The sequence below is a fragment of the Taudactylus pleione genome, unplaced genomic scaffold, assembly GCF_031769625.1.
Source record: "Taudactylus pleione unplaced genomic scaffold, aTauple2 ptg000069l, whole genome shotgun sequence".
NCBI classification, from domain to species: domain Eukaryota; kingdom Metazoa; phylum Chordata; class Amphibia; order Anura; family Myobatrachidae; genus Taudactylus; species Taudactylus pleione.
The window spans coordinates 10,023,301-10,044,508 of record NW_028284471.1 but is presented as its reverse complement, the minus strand read 5'-3'; positions in this window follow the sequence as shown (position 1 = coordinate 10,044,508).

The window sequence follows — 21,208 nt, the reverse complement described above, 5'->3', positions numbered from 1 at the left end:
ATAGTTTGGGCAGAATTATACTGCCTATAAGAGTAGACGTGGTAATTATGTATGGGACTTATTAATTACCTAAGAGATGGCAAACGCTTAATACTATTCAGCAATACAGCTGTCCCTACACTAATCTACTTAAAGTGATAAATTTGTGTGAACATCAGATTAAAAATGTGAATCACGGATAAGATTTATTAGTATAGTTGACAGAGGTGATTGCTTATTAAAGAGATAGTGAACCTGGCAGAATAAGGCTGTGAATATTAGCAGCAGAGACTAATAAGGAAGTCATAATTGAATATAAGGGCAGTGGAATGGGAGAGAATATCCCTTGATAATAAAGGAATTGGTTGGGCAGAGTTACACTGCCTATGAAGTAACTATTTAGGTGATTTAATAACCTGAAAGGGATTTGATATTTGATAACTACTGCATGTGTTAAAATATGAGAGATACTGTTATGTCTCTTATTAAGAATAGGGGATTTCACAATCAAATGTGTTATTATACACTCTAAGCGCTGTTCAGCGTTAGAGTGATAACAGTAACATTGTCAGCGAGATACATATACAGTTATAACATTTACATTGTTTGCTAATAACTTACACAGCTTTATTATTTACTCTGAGTGCTATGTGGCATCAGAACATCATTTGTGACATTGCAAACTAGCTATAATTATAGCTTTAATAGTCACTCTGAGCGTTATTTGGGGTCAGACTGTTAATTGTAACATTGTTAACTAGTTCAATATACATCCCAATACTTAATCTTGCAATAATGTGGATAATCCATCAAGCTCAATCTTGATGCTGCTTAGTGGCAATCTGTATCCAGATGAATAACATATGACATGTATACAGTGACATGGTACATATATCTATTCACTTAGTCTAAATGAGACCAAGGTACCACGAACTATAGGGTGGTTCACACTTGATTGATTGTTATGATGTTCTATGTATACCATACCGATACAATTCAGTATCATAGTGGATAGGGTGTAGATCGACCCCTATATAATAAGGGATAGTGACATGTGTGCAAATTAAGGTCAATCATTTTGACACATTTAGGTTTAGTGGTAAACAACACATAATTTTATATATATATATATATATATATATATTATATTTTCGCCTATATATTTTATAAGTATCAATAAAAGTTATATTTTAATTTATTCATATAATTTTTCTTGATGGGTCATTTATTACTGTTCTTTCAGTTAGAATAGTCCGTGTGTGCCCCGTTATAGGAATACTTTGCTCTTCTTCTGCTTATCTATTGTGATGTTTTATTCCTGGGAGCACCTCCCAATAAATATAAAGATAAGGATGTCAGATATCTAATTTATGATCTGGGAAGGACAATTATAATAATTAGTCTGTGCGGATATTTTTCTATTACCATTTATACTGTTTTGCTGAGATCTTTTCTCAGATTTCTTGAATATCCTGCACGACTAGTAGAAATATTATATTAATTTTTAAACATTTAGTGACCCATTTGTTTCTGATAATATTATGGCTACCTTCAGCTTATCAGCCGAATTGGAAAACAGGAGAGAGCGGTGGAATAGTGAACTAAGTACCATTTTTCCTGATAATATAGATGTGGATGTGGAACACAGCTATGACTGGCATGAAGAACTTATCCAATTAAAGAAAAGCCTTTTTAAGCAGACAAGAACATGGTGGGAGATGACTATGTTTGAGAATTATATAAAACAAAGGATTAGTCCCCGAGGTCTTAGACCTAAGGTATTCCCCACATTTGAATTGGCGACTGATAATTTAAAAGTGGAATGGGAAGAAGTTTTGAAAAAATGTGCCCAGGATCTTATGTTAATACTGATCAAACACGATAATTTGATGTTGGATACACATACAAAAGAGATAGAACAACTGACTAACAATTTAAAGATTCATGAACAGAATATCACATTCCAGCGTACCTTTGAGAAATATAAGAAAGAACTGGCAGAATATGAATCTTTAATTATAGATCGAAAAAGACATAAGTTTGCCCGGGACAAGAGAGACTACGCCCAAAAACAAGTTTTTAAATGGCGGTTCATGGCTGATAAGAGGACGAGGGATCTAAAGAGGAAACCTTTGCAAGGCTATGTATCTACTGATCAAGATTCTTCAGGGACGGAAGAGTCTGAACATTCGTTCAATTTAAGAGACAATTTACCTTCTCACTCTTCTAAAGATTTTTTAGATCTAGCCCAAGATACAGGACTGGACCAAAGACCCCCAAAAGGAAGGTTAGGCGGGGTAAGAAACATCCGAAATCAAGGCAGATGGGATGTTCAGGACACTCCCAGGTACCAGAGACGTACGCAGAGGAGAAAATAAAATTGGTGGGGAATAATGATGACAGGCTTAAAATCATTAACTTGTCCAGTAGGATTTTGAGTGATGTACATTTGGATGTTCTAAGCAGAGGTTTGACCTTTTCCCCAGAGGTCCATTTTGATAGATGGAAATGGGAAAGAGATCTTCATTTATTTGGTAGGAGACTTCTCCTTACTAAATTTTATTCCACTACTTCATCAAACATAAGGAATCAATCTCAAACTGATGTCAATGAATTGACAGGATTTCGAACATGGATTGGTCACATGAAGAGAATGAAGCTTTATCTATATTACATAATCTTGCGGATGAAACCGGAATTTCAGAACATACATCAAGATCCATATGTAAAAGGAAGGGGACATTTTTCCCACAACCAACTGTGTGTCCAGAGGTGGGCACATTTATCAACCTAGTATCAAGGGACCTAGATAAATTGTATGAGGACAAAAACCAATATCATCCTTTTATTACCAACATGACAAGGGAAGAGCAACAAGCCCTTTGTGACATTCAAAAATGGGAAGACATAGTGGTGAAACCCTCTGACAAAGGGGGAAATGTATTGTGGGCTAAGGATCAATATATAATAGAAGCAAGAAAACAACTAAACGACAATACATGCTATAAAAACCTAATGTTTAACCCACTTGAGAATTTTAAGAGACAATACAATGATATTATTGAACAGGCATATCAAGAAGGGGTGATAATCAAGACTGAATACCAATTCTTGAAAGTTGAAGACCCAGTGGTGGCAACATTTTATATGTTGCCTAAAATACACAAAAATGAAAGTAAACCACCGGGCCGCCCTATAGTGTCGGGGATTAAGAGTCTTACGGAACAGGCCAGTAAATTCCTAGACACTCACCTTAGAAAATATGTGATAGATTTACCATCATATACTAAAGACACAATGGACGTACTGAGGAAATTAGATGAAGTCCATATAGAGGAAGGGGTCTTGATGGCTACATGTGACGTTGAGTCACTGTATACCAGTATATCACATGATAGAGGGGTTGAATCAGTAAAATACTTTCTTGATAAAGAGGAAAGAACAGATTTTGGTGCCTTCTTGATTAAATTATTAATTTTTGTATTGACAAAAAATTTCTTTGTATTTGATGATCGGTTTTATATACAGGTCAGAGGAACAGCTATGGGGGCGGCCTGTGCCCCCACCTATGCGAATATCTATTTAGGTTGGTGGGTGGAGACGATTGTTTTTACCGATGTTCATGAGGAATACACAAACCATATATTAATTTGGATGAGATACATCGATGATCTCCTCATAGTGTGGGATGGTCCTCAAGAGAAATTTAGAACATTCATTAGCCTTTTAAATGAGAACAACTTGAATCTTAAACTCACCTATGAAGTGAGTGAGGTAGAGGTGAATTTCTTGGATCTTAAAATACGTAGGATGGAAGATGGAAAAATTGTGACAGATCTATACAGGAAACCAACAGCGACAAACAGTGTGCTACATAACACTAGTGCACACTTTCCACCGGTCCTTAAAGGTATACCAAAAGGAGAATTTTTACGTCTGAGGAGGAACTGTTCGGACCCCCAATCATTCGCTATCAGATCTGAGGAATTGCGATTGCGTTTACTTAAGAGGGGATACAGTAACAGGGCTATTAAGAAAGCAAGATATGAGGCCACTCAGCAGGATAGAAATTCTTTACTGTACTCTAACCGGGTTTAAAAGAATGAACCAGAAGTTATTCGGTTTGTGGGAGATTTCTGTATGGAGTGGCAACACATCCAACAGATAATACAGAAACATTGGTCAATACTCAGGTTGGATGATGATCTTGCTCATGCCCTGCGACCTAAAGCCTCAATAAGTTGGAGACGATCAGCCAACTTAAAAGATAAATTGGTTAGGAGCCATTTCAGTAGTAGAAGAGAGAGGAGAGCAGTGGCTGAAGGATCTTTTCAGCGTGGGGGTTGCAAATCCTGCAACTACATGAAACAAACAACAGAGTTTAAGGATAAATATAACAGAATGCATAAAATACGAGACTATATAAATTGTAACACCGTTGGGGTAATCTACTGTATCACATGTCCATGTGAGAAACGATACGTAGGTATGACATCAAGACCCCTGAAACAGAGGGTACTCGAACATGCAGGAAATATTAGGAACTCTGGTTCAGATCTAGCGAAGTTTAAACAACTAACTACAGTAGCAAAACACTTCTATGATCGACATCAAAGTGATCCAAGATACATGAATGTATTCGGTGTGGAGCGAGTACATCTTGGAATAAGAGGTGGGGACATCATACAAGAATTGCTAAAAAGAGAAAGCCACTGGATTTTTCTACTAGGAGGACTGCAACCAATAGGTTTAAATGATAATATCAATTATGGGGTGTTCCTTAAATAAAATCAACAAACAGCATAACACTCTTTGAAAACCTATAATGGATCTGGATGTATTTCTATTTATTTATTTATTATGTTTAAGTTTATGGCAATATTTTTATATATAATAAATATTTTGGTAGTATATAGATAATAACTTTGATTTTGGATTATTAATTTTGTCTCACTTGAGGGTAATACATTTTTGAGGTTTTTTATGTCTTTTATGTTATATAATTATTTATATAATTATTTATATGACACTATATATATGGTACTGGGCATAGATGCTTGGAGAATTTATAGTCTAGTTTTGGGATTAATAATTTATTTCACATTTATTTCACTTTTTTTGATTTTTTATGTCACACAAATTAATCACACTATATAATATATTATATTAGATTTTATCAATTTTATTTATGGATAGGTCCATAACTTATTACATCTTGCTCACAAGATGTAGAAATAATAATTAGCACCTTATTAGTTTCAATTTGGATTTAGAATTAAGATAATGATTTTATAAATTAATTTATGTACTGGTGGATTTAGATATTATTGCCATCTATTCATTATTATTTTTTATTAATATAAGATGTAGAAATAATAATTAGTTTCAATTTGGATTTAGAATTAAGATAATGATTTTATAAATGAATTTATGTACTGGTGGTTTTAGATATTATTGCCATCTATTTATTATTAATTATTAATATAAGTGATTATATTATAGTTACTTGATCCAGTTAATTTATCTACATATCAAATTGAGTGTTTGCATCCCAATTAAATTAAGATACAACCAGACAGTATATTTACATTACAATACTTTGTTTATATCTTAAGTTTGATATTAAGTACTAAATAACTGAGGAGAATACTTATAGGAGGTACCCATTGGTTACAAGGGATGTCAATCAGAGAACTCTATGGTGATTGGGGGGAGATCAGGATATAGCCCCAGGCAGCCCTGAGAACGGGTTGCTCCTATGACTAAGCCGATGGGCGAGACGCGCGTTAGGAATGTACAGACACGCGATGCATAGCGTGCTCTGTTAATTTTAAATCAATGTGTATGTTTCCTCGTTAAACGCAAACAGAACCTCTGTGAAATTAACTGTGACATTAACCGCCGATGTGTTGTGCTAACTGCGAGGCGCATAGCTAAATGAGTGATTGCATAATAGAGGAATGCCGGTCCCAGCAGAGCAACTCCGGCGGTTATAACAGTGGAGGTTAGCAGGGTGATCACACTTCACTACATAGAACGAATTACATAAGAGAGATTATTCTCATCAGGATAGTGTATAGTTTGGGCAGAATTATACTGCCTATAAGAGTAGACGTGGTAATTATGTATGGGACTTATTAATTACCTAAGAGATGGCAAACGCTTAATACTATTCAGCAATACAGCTGTCCCTACACTAATCTACTTAAAGTGATAAATTTGTGTGAACATCAGATTAAAAATGTGAATCACGGATAAGATTTATTAGTATAGTTGACAGAGGTGATTGCTTATTAAAGAGATAGTGAACCTGGCAGAATAAGGCTGTGAATATTAGCAGCAGAGACTAATAAGGAAGTCATAATTGAATATAAGGGCAGTGGAATGGGAGAGAATATCCCTTGATAATAAAGGAATTGGTTGGGCAGAGTTACACTGCCTATGAAGTAACTATTTAGGTGATTTAATAACCTGAAAGGGATTTGATATTTGATAACTACTGCATGTGTTAAAATATGAGAGATACTGTTATGTCTCTTATTAAGAATAGGGGATTTCACAATCAAATGTGTTATTATACACACTAAGCGCTGTTCAGCGTTAGAGTGATAACAGTAACATTGTCAGCGAGATACATATACAGTTATAACATTTACATTGTTTGCTAATAACTTACACAGCTTTATTATTTACTCTGAGTGCTATGTGGCATCAGAACATCATTTGTGACATTGCAAACTAGCTATAATTATAGCTTTAATAGTCACTCTGAGCGTTATTTGGGGTCAGACTGTTAATTGTAACATTGTTAACTAGTTCAATATACATCCCAATACTTAATCTTGCAATAATGTGGATAATCCATCAAGCTCAATCTTGATGCTGCTTAGTGGCAATCTGTATCCAGATGAATAACATATGACATGTATACAGTGACATGGTACATATATCTATTCACTTAGTCTAAATGAGACCAAGGTACCACGAACTATAGGGTGGTTCACACTTGATTGATTGTTATGATGTTCTATGTATACCATACCGATACAATTCAGTATCATAGTGGATAGGGTGTAGATCGACCCCTATATAATAAGGGATAGTGACATGTGTGCAAATTAAGGTCAATCATTTTGACACATTTAGGTTTAGTGGTAAACAACACATAATTTTATATATATATATATTATATTTTCGCCTATATATTTTATAAGTATCAATAAAAGTTATATTTTAATTTATTCATATAATTTTTCTTGATGGGTCATTTATTACTGTTCTTTCAGTTAGAATAGTCCGTGTGTGCCCCGTTATAGGAATACTTTGCTCTTCTTCTGCTTACTTATTTAAAATGAATCAACCCTAGGGATTCATTTAGACCTCTAGGATGTAATGTGTCCAAATGGAAAATCCAACTGGGCTCTAATTGAAGCAATATTTTAGATCTATTGCCCCCCTCTGGGATTCAGGGACATGGTCCAAGATGTCATATCTCAGTGTAGCCATGCTGTGTTTGAATAAAGCAAAATGGCAGGCCACTGGTTGATCTCCAGTTCCTGATTGTAGGGCTATGCGAATAGCTAGTCTGTGTTGGGCCATTCTGACCTTAAATTAGCATTCGGTCTCTTTCACATAATATAACCCACAGGGGCATATGAAGACATAAACAATTAATTTTGAGCTGCATGTTAGTGGCCACTTAATCTTGTATTTTTTGCCTGAAAAGGGGTGCGATATTTCATCACCTATAACAAGATAGTTACAAGTAGTGCAGCCTAAACATTTGAAGCATCCGTTTCTGCGACTTAAAAAATTAGTGGGGATCTTTTTAAACCTTCCACAATCTGTCTTCATGACAATATCTCTGATGTTTTTTTCCCCGTGTATAACTGGACAAAATTCTAGAATTACGTAAAGACCATAAATCCTGGTCAGAAGAGATCATAGGCCACAGCCTTTTGGCCTCTTTTCTAGTTTGAGAACTAATGTAAATGTATTAATTCACCCAAGGGATGACATTTTTCATGTCCTTCTCTTTGGGTTTCAATAAATCCATTCTTCTTGTGGACAGGGCTTTATCTGTTGCTTTTAATAAATCCTTCATGTGATAACCTCTTGACAAAAAATTTTCCACCATCTGATTGAGTTGTTTATCTGTTTCTGCTTTTATATTGGATACCCTGCAGACCCTCAAAAACTGCGAGTGTGGTAAGTTGTGGTAACCCTTCCATGGTAGACCCTGGATGAAAGCTATCATGCCTTAACAGTGTATTGCGGTCTGTTGGTTTGGTGTATAAACTAGTGTCGATATTTCCCTTCAATGTTTTAATCAAGATGTCTAAAAAGCAGATTTCAGTATAACTGGTAGTGACAGTTAGTTTAATGGGGCTACCAGACTGATTCTGCATAAGGACCAAACTTTCCAAATGCTATACCTCTCCTAGCCAAAACAACAGCAAATCATCTATACAGTGGTAATACAAAAATATCAAACTGCTGATGTTACCGTCTACAAAAAATAAATGACGCTCTATCTCCAATATATATATATCCTCACCGGCCAGGGAGAGGTAAATTGTAGGGCACCGGACGCATGTTACTTTATATTAGGGGTGAGCGGGTTCGGATTTCTGAAATCCAAACCCCCCCGAGCCCCCCCGATCCGAGGCAGATCCGAGTCAGGCTCGACTTTTCCCGCCTGACTTGGATCTGAAATCGAGGCAAAACATCATCCCGCCTTCCGAGTCTCGCGGGTTTTGGAACCTATATAAGGTACCCGCGTCGGCGCCATTTTCTCACTCGGCTGTGGACAGTGAAGAGGGAGGGTGGGAGTTAGGGCTGGCTGGGCTGTGTAGTGTAGTGTAGTGCAGAGTAGTGTTGTGCTGTGCTGTGCTGCGCTGTGCTGCTGTTGTCCACTACTTTAAAGTCCATAGGGGCTGGCTGTGTTGTGCTGTGCTGCTGTTGTTAATAGGGGCTGTGTCCACTACTTCAAAGTCCATAGGGGCTGGCTGGACTGTGTTGTGCAGTCAGTTCTCCATAGGGGCTGTGTCCACTCCAAAGTCCTGTGCAGTGTCCCAGTCCTAAAGGGGTGCTGTAGTGTTGTCCAGGGGGTGCTCTGTCCATCAGGGGTGCTCCCCCCAAGTGCTAAAAAAATAATATTTTTTGTGTGTTTGTGAATTGTGTGCGCAGTAGCCGCACGTGCATCAACAAAGTAGTGCCAAGCGTGCGCCTGTGTCATAAGTAAAGGGCCAGCTGGCTTGACCGTTAAAGGGTGCTGTAACCCCCAAAGTACACTCCAGTCCAAACCAAAAAAAAAATTATTTTCTGTGTTTGTGAATTGTGTGCGCAGTAGCCGCACGTGCATCAACAAAGTAGTGCCAAGCGTGCGCCTGTGTCATAAGTAAAGGGCCGGCTGGCTTGACCATTAAAGGGTGCTGTAACCCCCAAAGTACACTCCAGTCCAAACCAAAAAAAATTATATTTTCTGTGTTTGTGAATTGTGTGCGCAGTAGCCGCACGTGCATCAACAAAGTAGTGCCAAGCGTGCGCCTGTGTCATAAGTAAAGGGCCGGCTGGCTTGACCGTTAAAAGGTGCTGTAACTCCCAAAGTACACTCCAGTCCAAACCAAAAAAAAAATTATTTTCAGTGTTTGTGAATTGTTTGCGCAGTAGCCGCACGTGCATCAACAAAGTAGTGCCAAGCGTGCGCCTGTGTCATAAGTAAAGGGCCGGCTGGCTTGACCGTTAAAGGGTGCTGTAACCCCCAAAGTACACTCCAGTCCAAACCAAAAAAAAAATTATTTTCTGTGTTTGTGAATTGTGTGCGCAGTAGCCGCACGTGCATCAACAAAGTAGTGCCAAGCGTGCGCCTGTGTCATAAGTAAAGGGCCGGCTGGCTTGACCGTTAAAGGGTGCTGTAACCCCCAAAGTACACTCCAGTCCAAACCAAAAAAATATATATTTTCTGTGTTTGTGAATTGTGTGCGCAGTAGCCACTCGTGCATCAACAAAGTAGTGCCAAGCGTGCGCCTGTGTCATAAGTAAAAGGCCGGCTGGCTTGACCGTTACAGGGTGCTGTAACCCCCAAAGTATACTCCAGTCCAAACCAAAAAAATATATATTTTCTGTGTTTGTGAATTGTGTGCGCAGTAGCTGCACATGCATCAACAAAGTAGTGCCAAGCGTGCGCCTGTGTCATAAGTAAAGGGCCGGCTGGCTTGACCATTAAAGGTTGCTGTAACCCCCAAAGTACTCTCCAGTCCAATCCAAAAAAAAAATTATTTTCTGTGTTTGTGAATTGTGTGCGCAGTAGCCGCACGTGCATCAACAAAGTAGTGCCAAGCGTGCGCCTGTGTCATAAGTAAAGGGCCGGCTGGCTTGACCGTTGAAGGGTGCTGTAACCTCCAAAGTACACTCCAAACCAAAAAAATATATATTTTCTGTGTTTGTGACTTGTGTGCACTGTGGCTGCACGTGCATCAACAAAGGAGCAGTGCCAAGCGTGCGCCTGTGTCCCCTAAGTAAAGAGACGGCTGGCTCATTTCTTAAAGGGTGGTGTAACCCACAAAGTGCACTTCTCTCCAGCAAAAATAAAAAAATATTTTCTGTGTTTGTGTGCGCTTTAGCCGCACGTATATATCAATATAACATAAATGGAGGACCAAACTTTCTCCGATAAAAATAAAATAGGGAAAGATCAAGAACCACTTCATCCTAGTGCTATTGCTGCTGCTGGGAGTTGTTCATCATCCCAAAGAGGAAGTAGGAACATCACTACTTTTACTAAACAATTGACCCTCCAACAGTCCCTAGCGATGAGGATGAAGTACGACAGCAGTCATCCTGAAGCAAAACATATAACTGAGGCCTTGACTGCTATGTTGGTGTTAGACGTGCGTCCGGTATCCACCATTAGTGCAGTGGGATTTAGACAATTGATAGAGGTAGTGTGTCCCCGGTTCCAAATCCCGTCTAGATTCCACCTGCATCCTCAAAGCAGCAGCGACAAGCGTGCGTCTGTCTGTTAAAGGGTGGTGACACCCTCAAAGTGTGCTACACAAACAATACAAATATTGTTCTTTTTTTTTTGGTCTTTGTGAAATGTGTGGGCTGTAGCCGCACCTGCATCCTTAAAGCAGCAGCGACAAGCGTGCATCTGTCTGTTAAAGGGTGGTGACACCCTCAAAGTGTGCTACACAAACAATTAAAATATTGTTCTTTTTTTTTCTGTCTTTGTGAATTGTGTGGGCTGTAGCCGCACCTGCATCCTCAAAGCAGCAGCGACAAGCGTGCGTCTGTCTGTTAAAGGATGGTGACACCCTCAAAGTGTGCTACACAAACAATAAAAATATTGTTCTTTTTTTTTCTGTCTTTGTGAATTGTGTGGGCTGTAGCCGCACTTGCATCCTCAAAGCAGCAGCGACAAGCGTGTGTCTGTCTGTTAAAGGGTGGTGTAACCCTCAAAGTGTGCTACACACTCAATAAAAATATTGTTCTTTTTTTTCTGTCTTTGTGAATTGTGTGGGCTGTAGCCGCGCTTGCATCCTCAAAGCAGCAGCGACAAGCGTGCGTCTGTCTGTTAAAGGGTGGTGTAACCCTCAAAGTGCGCTCCACAAACAATAAAAATATTGTTTTGTTTTTTTCTGTCTTTGTGAATTGTGTGGGCTGTAGCCGCACTTGCATCCTCAAAGCAGCAGCGACAAGCGTGCGTCTGTCTGTTAAAGGATTACATCGGTGACAGCATCCAAGTAGGCATGTCAGACAGTCCGTACCTGTACTGGCAGGAAAAAGAAGCAATTTGGAGGTCCCTGTACAAACTGGCTCTATTTTACCTGAGTTGCCCCCCCTCCAGTGTGTACTCCGAAAGAGTGTTTAGTGCAGCCAGGAACCTTGTCAGCGAAAGGCGTAGGAGGTTGCTTCCACAAAATGTGGAGAAGATGATGTTCATAAAATGAATTATCAACTCTTCCAGGGAGACCAGCCTCCAGAACGTACAGAGGGACCTGTGGTTCCAGCGGGGACGAATTAATACTCCGTGAGGATGAGGATGTACACACTGAAGAGCGTGAGGAATCGGTGGATGAGGAGGATGAGGATGACATCTTGCCTCCGTAGAGCCAGTTTGTGCAGGGACAGATTAATTGCCAGCTTGTATTGTGGGGGCCCAAACGAACCAATCATTTCAGCCACAGTTGTGTGGCAGACCCTGGCGCTGAAATGATTGGTTTGTTAAAGTGTGCATGTCCTGTTTATACAACATAAGGGTGGGTGGGAGGGCCCAAGGACAATTCCATCTTGCACCTCTTTTTTTTCTTTGCATTATGTACAGTTTGGGGCCTAGTTTTTCAAACTGCCATCCTGTCTGCCACTGCAGTTTCACGCCTAGATGGGTCACGTGTTTGTGCCGCCCTCTCGTGTCGCTTAGCATAGTCATCCAGCTACCTCGGTGCACCCTTTTGGACATAAAAACACTATTGTGAGGTGTGAGGTGTTCAGAATAGACTGGAAATTAGTGGAAATTAAGGTTATTGAGGTTAATAATAGCATAGGAGCAGAAAAACCTACAAATTCTGTGATTTTAGCTGTTTTTATGCTTTTTTAAAAAAAAATACAGATCCAAAACACAAAACCCAGAACCCAAAACACGGAAGGGTGGTTTTGGCAAAACCAATCCAGATCCAAAACACGAAGAAAGATCCAGATCCAAAACCAAAACACAAAACACGAAAAGTGGCCGGTGCACACCCCTACTTTATATATATATATATATATATATATATATATATATATATATATTAGGGATGAGCGGGTTCGGTTCCCTGAGAACCGAACCCACCCGAACTTCGGGGATCCGGGGCGATCCGAGCCCAAGCTCGGATCTCCCTGTCTGCCCCGGATCCCTCTCCCGAGGCAAAACCTCGAGATCTGCTGTCGGATCTCGAGGTTTTGCCTCGAGCGGCCATTTAAAAAAAAATGCCTTTGCCTTTAATGGGCAAAGTGCTGATTGGCTGACAGAGCCGTCTGTCACGGCTCTCAGCCAATCAGCATTATGGTGCTCATTTGCATGTAGCACGGACTCGTGAGATCCGTGCTACATGCATCTGTGTGATTGACAGTGACACAGAGCACAGATGGGTCAGTGAGACCCGTCTGTGCTGCTGTGTATTTCAATGACACAGATGCACGCACGGACCAGGAGATCCGTGCTACTTGCATCTGTGTCATTGACACAGAGCACTAACGGGTCCGTGAGACCCGTCTGTGCTGCTGTGGTAAAAAAAAAAAAAAAAAACCTGTGTAAAAAGAGAAAAAAATGGCGTGCCCCCCCCCAAAAAAAGAGCAACCAGCCCCGGGCATTAGTGACCCAGTGCTGGGTGTGCTTAAATACAGGGGACAAACGACATAGGGGTCCCCTGTACTTAAACACAACCAGCACCGGGCTAGTCAGAACCAGAGCTGGTTGCCAAAATACGGGGGACAAACGACGTAGGGGTCCCCCGTATTCTGCGCAACCAGCTCTGGGCTCTGATCCGGTCCTGGTTCTGGAAATACAGGGGAAAAAAATGAGTAGGGTTCCCCTGTATGTTCCAGAACCAGCACTGGACTTTTTCTAGCGGGGGGCTGATGCCACAGCCAGGGGAGCCCTTTCACCGGGCCCCCCAGCCGCAGCATCAGCCCTGACCGCTAGTCAGCCCAGGCCGGGGATCCCTGGAGAGCTGGGGACCCCCCCAATAAAGGGGTCACCCTCTCCAGGGCTCCCCAGGCCCATGCTGATAGCCCGGGGCTATCCCCGCCACCCCTGGTGGCGGTGGGTGGCGGGTTGATTGTGTGGTGTGGTGTAAATAAAGAATATCAAACATTGTCTTTACAAGTAGAACTGCAAGTCCCAGCAAGCCTGCCCCGCATGCTGGTACTTGGAGAACCACAAGTACCAGCATGCAGGGCATTAAGGGCCCACTAGTACCTGTAGTTCACCTGTAAAAAAATGTTTAAAAAAAACACAGGACACACACACCGTGACAGTATAAGTTTATTAAACATACATACACACACACACATGTACACATACTCACCTATGTAACCCTGTAGCATCGGTCCACTTGTCCGGTAAAGTATCCATAGGGGACCTGTGAAAAAAAACATACTCACCATCTCCTATGCGAGGTTCTGTCCTCTTCGTTCCAAAGTAGGCATCCCCGGACTTGGCAAAAAAAAAAAACGAAAACGCGATCCACGAACTTAGTACCGTTCTATAGAACGGTACTTCCCGAATGAGAGCTTAGCGGCGGGGTATCACCATGGAAACCCCGCTGCTAAGCGTTCATTGGCTGAGAGAGGCCATCTCCCGTCTCTCTCAGCCAATGAACGGCTCCCTCCATTGTAGTCAATGCTGGGAGCCGCAAGGTTATTAAAGTTTACCCTGCGGTTCCCACCATTGACTACAATGGAGGGAGCCGTTCATTGGCTGAGAGACGGGAGATGACCTCTCTCAGCCAATGAACGCTTAGCAGCGGGGTTTCCATGGTGATACCCCGCCGCTAAGCTCTCATTCGGGAAGTACCGTTCTATAGAACGGTACTAAGTTCGTGGATCGCGTTTTCGTTTTTTTTTTTTGCCAAGTCCGGGGATGCCTACTTTGGAACGAAGAGGACAGAACCTCGCATAGGAGATGGTGAGTATGTTTTTTTTCACAGGTCCCCTAGGGATACTTTACCGGACAAGTGGACCGATGCTACCGGTTACATAGGTGAGTATGTGTACATGTGTGTGTGTGTGTGTGTATGTATGTTTAATAAACTTATACTGTCACGGTGTGTGTCCTGTGTTTTTTTAAACATTTTTTTTACAGGTGAACTACAGGTACTAGTGGGCCCTTAATGCCCTGCATGCTGGTACTTGTGGTTCTCCAAGTACCAGCATGCGGGGCAGGCTAGCTGGGACTTGCAGTTCTACTTGTAAAGACAATGTTTGATATTCTTTATTTACACCACACCACACAATCAACCCGCCACCCACCGCCACCAGGGGTGGCGGGGATAGCCCCGGGCTATCAGCCTGGGCCTGGGGTGCCCTGGAGAGGGTGACCCCTTTATTGGGGGGGTCCCCAGCTCTCCAGGGATCCCCGGCCTGGGCTGACTAGCGGTCAGGGTTGATGCTGCGGCTGGGGGGCCCGGTGAAAGGGCTCCCCTGGCTGTGGCATCAGCCCCCCGCTAGAAAAAGTCCAGTGCTGGTTCTGGAACATACAGGGGAACCCTACTCATTTTTTGTCCCCTATATTTCGAGAACCAGGACCGGATCAGAGCCCAGAGCTGGTTGCGCAGAATACAGGGGACCCCTACGTCGTTTGTCCCCCGTATTTTGGCAACCAGCGCTGGTTCTGACTAGCCCGGTGCTGGTTGTGCTTAAGTACAGGGGACCCCTACGTCGTTTGTCCCCTGTATTTAAGCACACCCAGCACTGGGTTACTAATGCCCGGGGCTGGTTGCTCTTTTTTGGGGGGGTGCACGCCATTTTTTTCTTTTTTTACACAGGTTTTTTTTTTTTTTTTTACCACAGCAGCACAGACGGGTCTCACGGACCTGTCATTGCTCTGTGCCAATCACACAGATGCATGTAGCACGGATCTCCCGGGTTCGTGCTACATGCAAATGGGCACCATAACGCTGATTGGCTTCCTGTCTGCCACTGCAGTGCCACTCCTAGATGGGCCACGTGTTTGTGCCGCCCCCTTGTGTCGCTTAGCATAGTCATCCAGCTTCCTCGGTACAACCTTTTGGCCTAAAAACAATATTGTGAGGTGTGAGGTGTTCAGAATAGAGTGGAAATGAGTGGAAATTAATGTTATTGGGGTTATTAATAGCGTAGGAACAAAAAAAGGCCCATTTATGTGATTTTAGCGTTTTTTTTTTATTTTTTAAGAAAAAATCCAGATCCAAAACACAAAACCCAGAACCCAAAACACGGAAGGGTGGTTTTGGCAAAACCAATCCAGATCCAAAACACGAAGAAAGATCCAGATCCAAAACCAAAACACAAAACACGAAAAGTGTCCGGTGCACACCCCTAATATATATATAGAATACAGCAAGGTCTGGCACTCCCTATAAGAAAGGCAACTTGGCCGGGTGCCCGCAGGTAAATTTAAACAATCTTACTTGGGAAGCAGCACTCCTGGCACATATGAGGCTTGAGACAGCGTATAATAGGTCAACGTTTCAAAGCTCTTTAATACCGCTTTTTCATCAGGACAATGTCTCAAGCCTCATATGTGCCAGGAGTGCTGCTTCCCACGTAAGATTATATATATATATATATATATATATATATATATATATATAAGCAAACAAAGTGCGGCACTCAGTGGTCTAGTAAAAACAACTCACAAGTTCCTTAAACAAGCAACGTTTCGGGCTTTATTGGCCCATCGTAAGGTGAAATATATCAAACATAATACATACAAAAATTACCTTAAATACCCACTGGACCTCCATTACCACGCCGGGCACCCTCGGTCACCTCCCCCACTGCACGAGGAGCTTCCGGTAAAACCGGAACTCACTTCACTGCTGTCAGGCTGTAACCATGGCAACTCGGCGCCTGTATAGGAGAACCAGAAAAATACAAAAAACAGACACAAATCAATAACCAATATCACAAAGGACTATGTTATAATAAACATATTAAAAAAACACGTACCCTTCACTAACTAATTGCAGGATATAATACTCGATTAAGCAAGGACGTGAGGTTCTAATCATCATAAAGTACCATATCCCATATTTATTTAATTCACAATATAAAGATCCAGTTCACCAAAAATTACATTAGATTAAATCTGTCCAAACACTAGATCTTAAATTAAGACACCATCATTTAATACATCATTAAGGCCCCTTGGTTTGATAGTATCTAAATGATGTATCCATTTAGCCTCTAATCTTAAAAGTTTTTTATTTCTATCTCCTCCCATTCCATCATCTGGTATATGGTCTATTATCATGTGTCTAAAACTTGACAGATTATGCTTAGATTCAGCAAAATGATGAGCGATGGGTTGTTCAGACCCCTTTCCACTCAATGCTGATCTAATAGCTGATCTGTGTAGGGCCATGCGCTAACGCATGGTCTTACCCACATACCACAGTCCACAGGGACATTTCACTAAATAGACAACATGAGTGCTGGTACAAGACAATCTAAATCTGATTTCATATTTCTGTCCTGAATGTGGATGTAAGAAGTACTTTCCCACAATCATATGGCTACATGTTAAACAGCCAGTACATTTGTAGCATCCATTTGTTGGTCTGCAAGTGATTCCAAGTATTTTAGAATGTCCCGTAACATCTGAATGTACTACCCAATCTCGCAAGTTTTCCCTCTTTTGTAGCAATATCTAATGTTAGTTTTCTTTAGACTCTGAAGTTCACGGTCATTTCGTATTACTGGCCATAAGTTCTTACTAGTCTGACGTATCCTGTTATGAGCTGTATTGTAGGTATGTACCCAATTTAGAATATTATTCTGTATTGGTTTCTTCTTCTGTATCATAGTTGTTTCCCTCGGGATCAAATCCACCTTTTGACGAGCCTCAATGAGAGATTTCTATGTATACCCTCTCTGTCTGAACTTGTGCATCATTTTTTCAAGTCCTTCATCAAGGATTTCTGGTTCACTTGTTATCCTCTTAAGGTAAGCTATTGATCATAGGTTGTGGGTGAAAACTATCAGCTCGTAGGAGGGTATTTCTGTCCGTAGGCTTTGTATACACCTTAGTGGACAACTTGTTCTCTATCACTCTGATGTGAACGTCCAAAAAAGAAATCTCTTCCTTGCTGGTCTGATAGGTGAACTTAATGGGATGATCCAATTTATTGATACCCTCCACAAGCTCAATTAATTCTTCATATCTACCACTCCAGAAAAGGATTACATCATCAATATATCTCTTATAAAAGAGAATATTTTCTCTAAATTCTCTATTAAAGAAAAATTCTCTCTCAACTTTTGCCATATAGGCATTGACATATGTAGGTGCCACATGTGAGCCCATAGCACATCCAATTTGCTGGGCATAATAATGACCATCAAAATAAAAATAATTTCTCCTGAGGGTCAGCTCAAGTAGCCAAACAAAAAATTCTACCGACGGACCAACATATAAATCATTATTGGTGATCAGCTCTCGAACTGTCTGTATGTCCCCTTCATGGGGAATGTTAGTATACAAGCTAGATATATCCAGCGTACATAGCCAAATGTTAGAGGGAATATCTCCCAACTCCATCAAACATCTCAACAGATCCGTCGTGTCTTTCAGATATGTATTTCCAGACTGTACACACGGCTGGAGAAAATGATCTAAATATTTGGAGCTGTTACTATATAGAGATTCCCTTGCTGAGACTATAGGGTGACCAGGGGGGTGGATGAGGCTCTTGTGGATTTTCGGTAAAGTGTAAAGCAGCGGGACCCTTGGATAATCAGTTTTGAGATAATTGAAAATTTCTTCATCTATAGTGCCTCCATTGGGGAGCCGTCACAAGAAAATTATCCAACTCTACTTTGAATTTATTGGTAGGGTCACTCTTTAATTTCTCATATACTGATGTATCAGATAGTTGATTGTATACTTCACCGCAATATTTCTACACATCAAGAACAACAATCCCACCCCCCTTGTCCGCTGGTCTAATAACGATATCCTTGTATGAGCTTAAATTCTTTAAGCCCTCCATTCATCTTTTGAAAGATTGTTATGATGTGGACTATCATTTTTCATTTGTTCAATTACACTAACATCCAACGATCTCATGAAGCTATGAATAGCCATATTAGTTGATGGTGGGTCGAAATTAGATCTACGTTTAAATGGATTAATTGTATCTGGACATAATTCCATCTTCTTTTTATCAAAAAAATCTCTTAATTTGAGTTGTCTGTTAAGGAAATACTAATCGATTTTCCATTCAAGGGGGTTAAAGTCATTTGTTGGTAAATAGCCAAGTCCTTTATTGAGGATCTTATTCTCTGTTGTTGTCAAAATTATATTGGAGAGATAAACAATGTTTACCTGCTCCGGCTTCTGCCCTTGCCTCCTTTTGTGACACCTCTGTCCTGCCCTTCTAGTATGTCTCCTGTGACTCCGCGTCCTGCGCGGGTTCTGACCCCTAAAGGGGGTCTTTGTGTTGTTATGAAATTAGTCTGACTAATGTTGGATTCATCTCCAGAAGTAGAGGGTAATTCACTAGAGGAATAATATTGTTTGGAGTTTTTAGGTCTACGCTGATATTGGCGGCTTGTTTTACGATCAACTGCATCAACACCCCCCGACAACCACCTGTATACCTTGCATTCCTCATAATCCCTATTGACAACTTCAAATTTATGTTTTTTAAATAGAACCAGATCCTTTTTGTATGTTTCCACCTGTAATGGTTTCAAAGCTAGTGATTTTCTGTTTAATCAAAGTCAGTTCTCTTGCTGATTCTTCAACTACTAAGGTCATGAGGTCCAGAGAGCATTTGTTGAGAACGGCTATCCACCGTCTCACAAATTCTTAGTTGAATCTTCCTATAGTAGGAGTATTACGCACTCTGAAACCCCTTGGTATTTTTCTCTCTCTTAGATACTCAGATAAGGTCACTCCATGGAGTAAAAAATCTACTTCCTTTTTCTTATATCTCAATAATATATCCAAAGCTTCTTCCATGGTAGTTTCCCCTACTGTGTCCAATAGTCTTTCCTTAAACAAGACTGACTCCATTTCAGCTTCAGAGAAACTTAAGGTTTCACCAATCGGGACCTCTGTCCAGGTAAATCCACTAGCTTCATCCATATTTCCAAGTAAATGAATAAGTAAATCCTACTACTATATGTCAATTCCAGGTACTGTAATATAAAAACACTGTGTGTGCTGTGTCCAGTGCTGTATGTTCCAAATGAAAAAAACACTGTATTGACGTAAATGGATAGATGTCCAGATAAAGGTACTGCTTAATTCAATCTTGTCCTTCAGGGACCTTATATAGCAGCCTGTTCACAATACACAAGAAGAGGGTATCCAAAAAGTTATGCGGGAGGTGCTGTGAACCAATAAGATGCGCTATCAGTGTATCCACAACAGCGCAATCCACTTATGCAATTTTCTTTGTAAACGCACACTCCTTCCAAAATGCAATGTGCCGCGGTGCCCGCTACCGAAATAGATAAAAAGCAAAGAAAGTTTGGCACTCGGCGGTCTAGTAAACACAACTCATAAGTTCCTTAAACAAGCAACGTTTCGGGCTTTATTGGCCCGTCCTCAGGCGACATATATCAAACATAATACATACAAAAATTACCTTAAATACCCACTGGATCTCCATTGCCCGTGCCGGGCACTCTCGGTCACCTCCCCCACTGCATGAGGAGCTTCCGGTAAAACCGGAACTCACTTCACTGCTGTCAGGCTGTAACCATGGCAACCCGACGCCTGTATAGGAGAACCAGAAAAATACAAATAACAGACACAAATCAATAACCAATATTACAAAATGTAAAGGACTATGTTATAATATTATAGATTTTTTTTTTTCTTTTTGCCTGCATCCTACTATCATCTCCCAGGATTCCACAACAGGTGTCACCTAGGTGAGTGACGCCACTGGTTGTGAGCGTGCAGTTGGAATAGCGGGCTATTCAGAGTTGTGTTTGTATGCAGAGATCTGTCCAATCCAGTCAGATCTCTTGCATCAAGGTTAGGCACAATGCAAATGTGCAATGTATATGTGTAATGATAGTGATATCGGCTACTTTTACAAGCGGATGGTTGGGGGCAGTGCGGTCACACAGATATGGCTGGCTCTGAATACAGGTGGTTATGTTCACACTTGTGAGCACGGAAAGCACCCGCTATTACAGCCACATTAAGTACAACTTTGAATTAGGCCCACAATGTTCATAAAATGAAAACATTATAATAATACGCTACTCAAAAAATGATAACCTTTGCTTATGTAGACTAAGTAATAAATACCCTTCATGATGAAACAGGGAGATTATGACAACATAGAAATTGGTCTTGTCATGAAGGGACAACTAAGCAGGTATGAAGGGGTTAAGTAGCATTGGTGACAAAATTATTCTCTCAACTTTTATTATACAGAAATTCCACTGGACTTTTGTGAAATGTTCTCCCCATGGGATCAGAACAGCATTGAGTTTCAGAATGTAAAGGACAAAAGCTTGA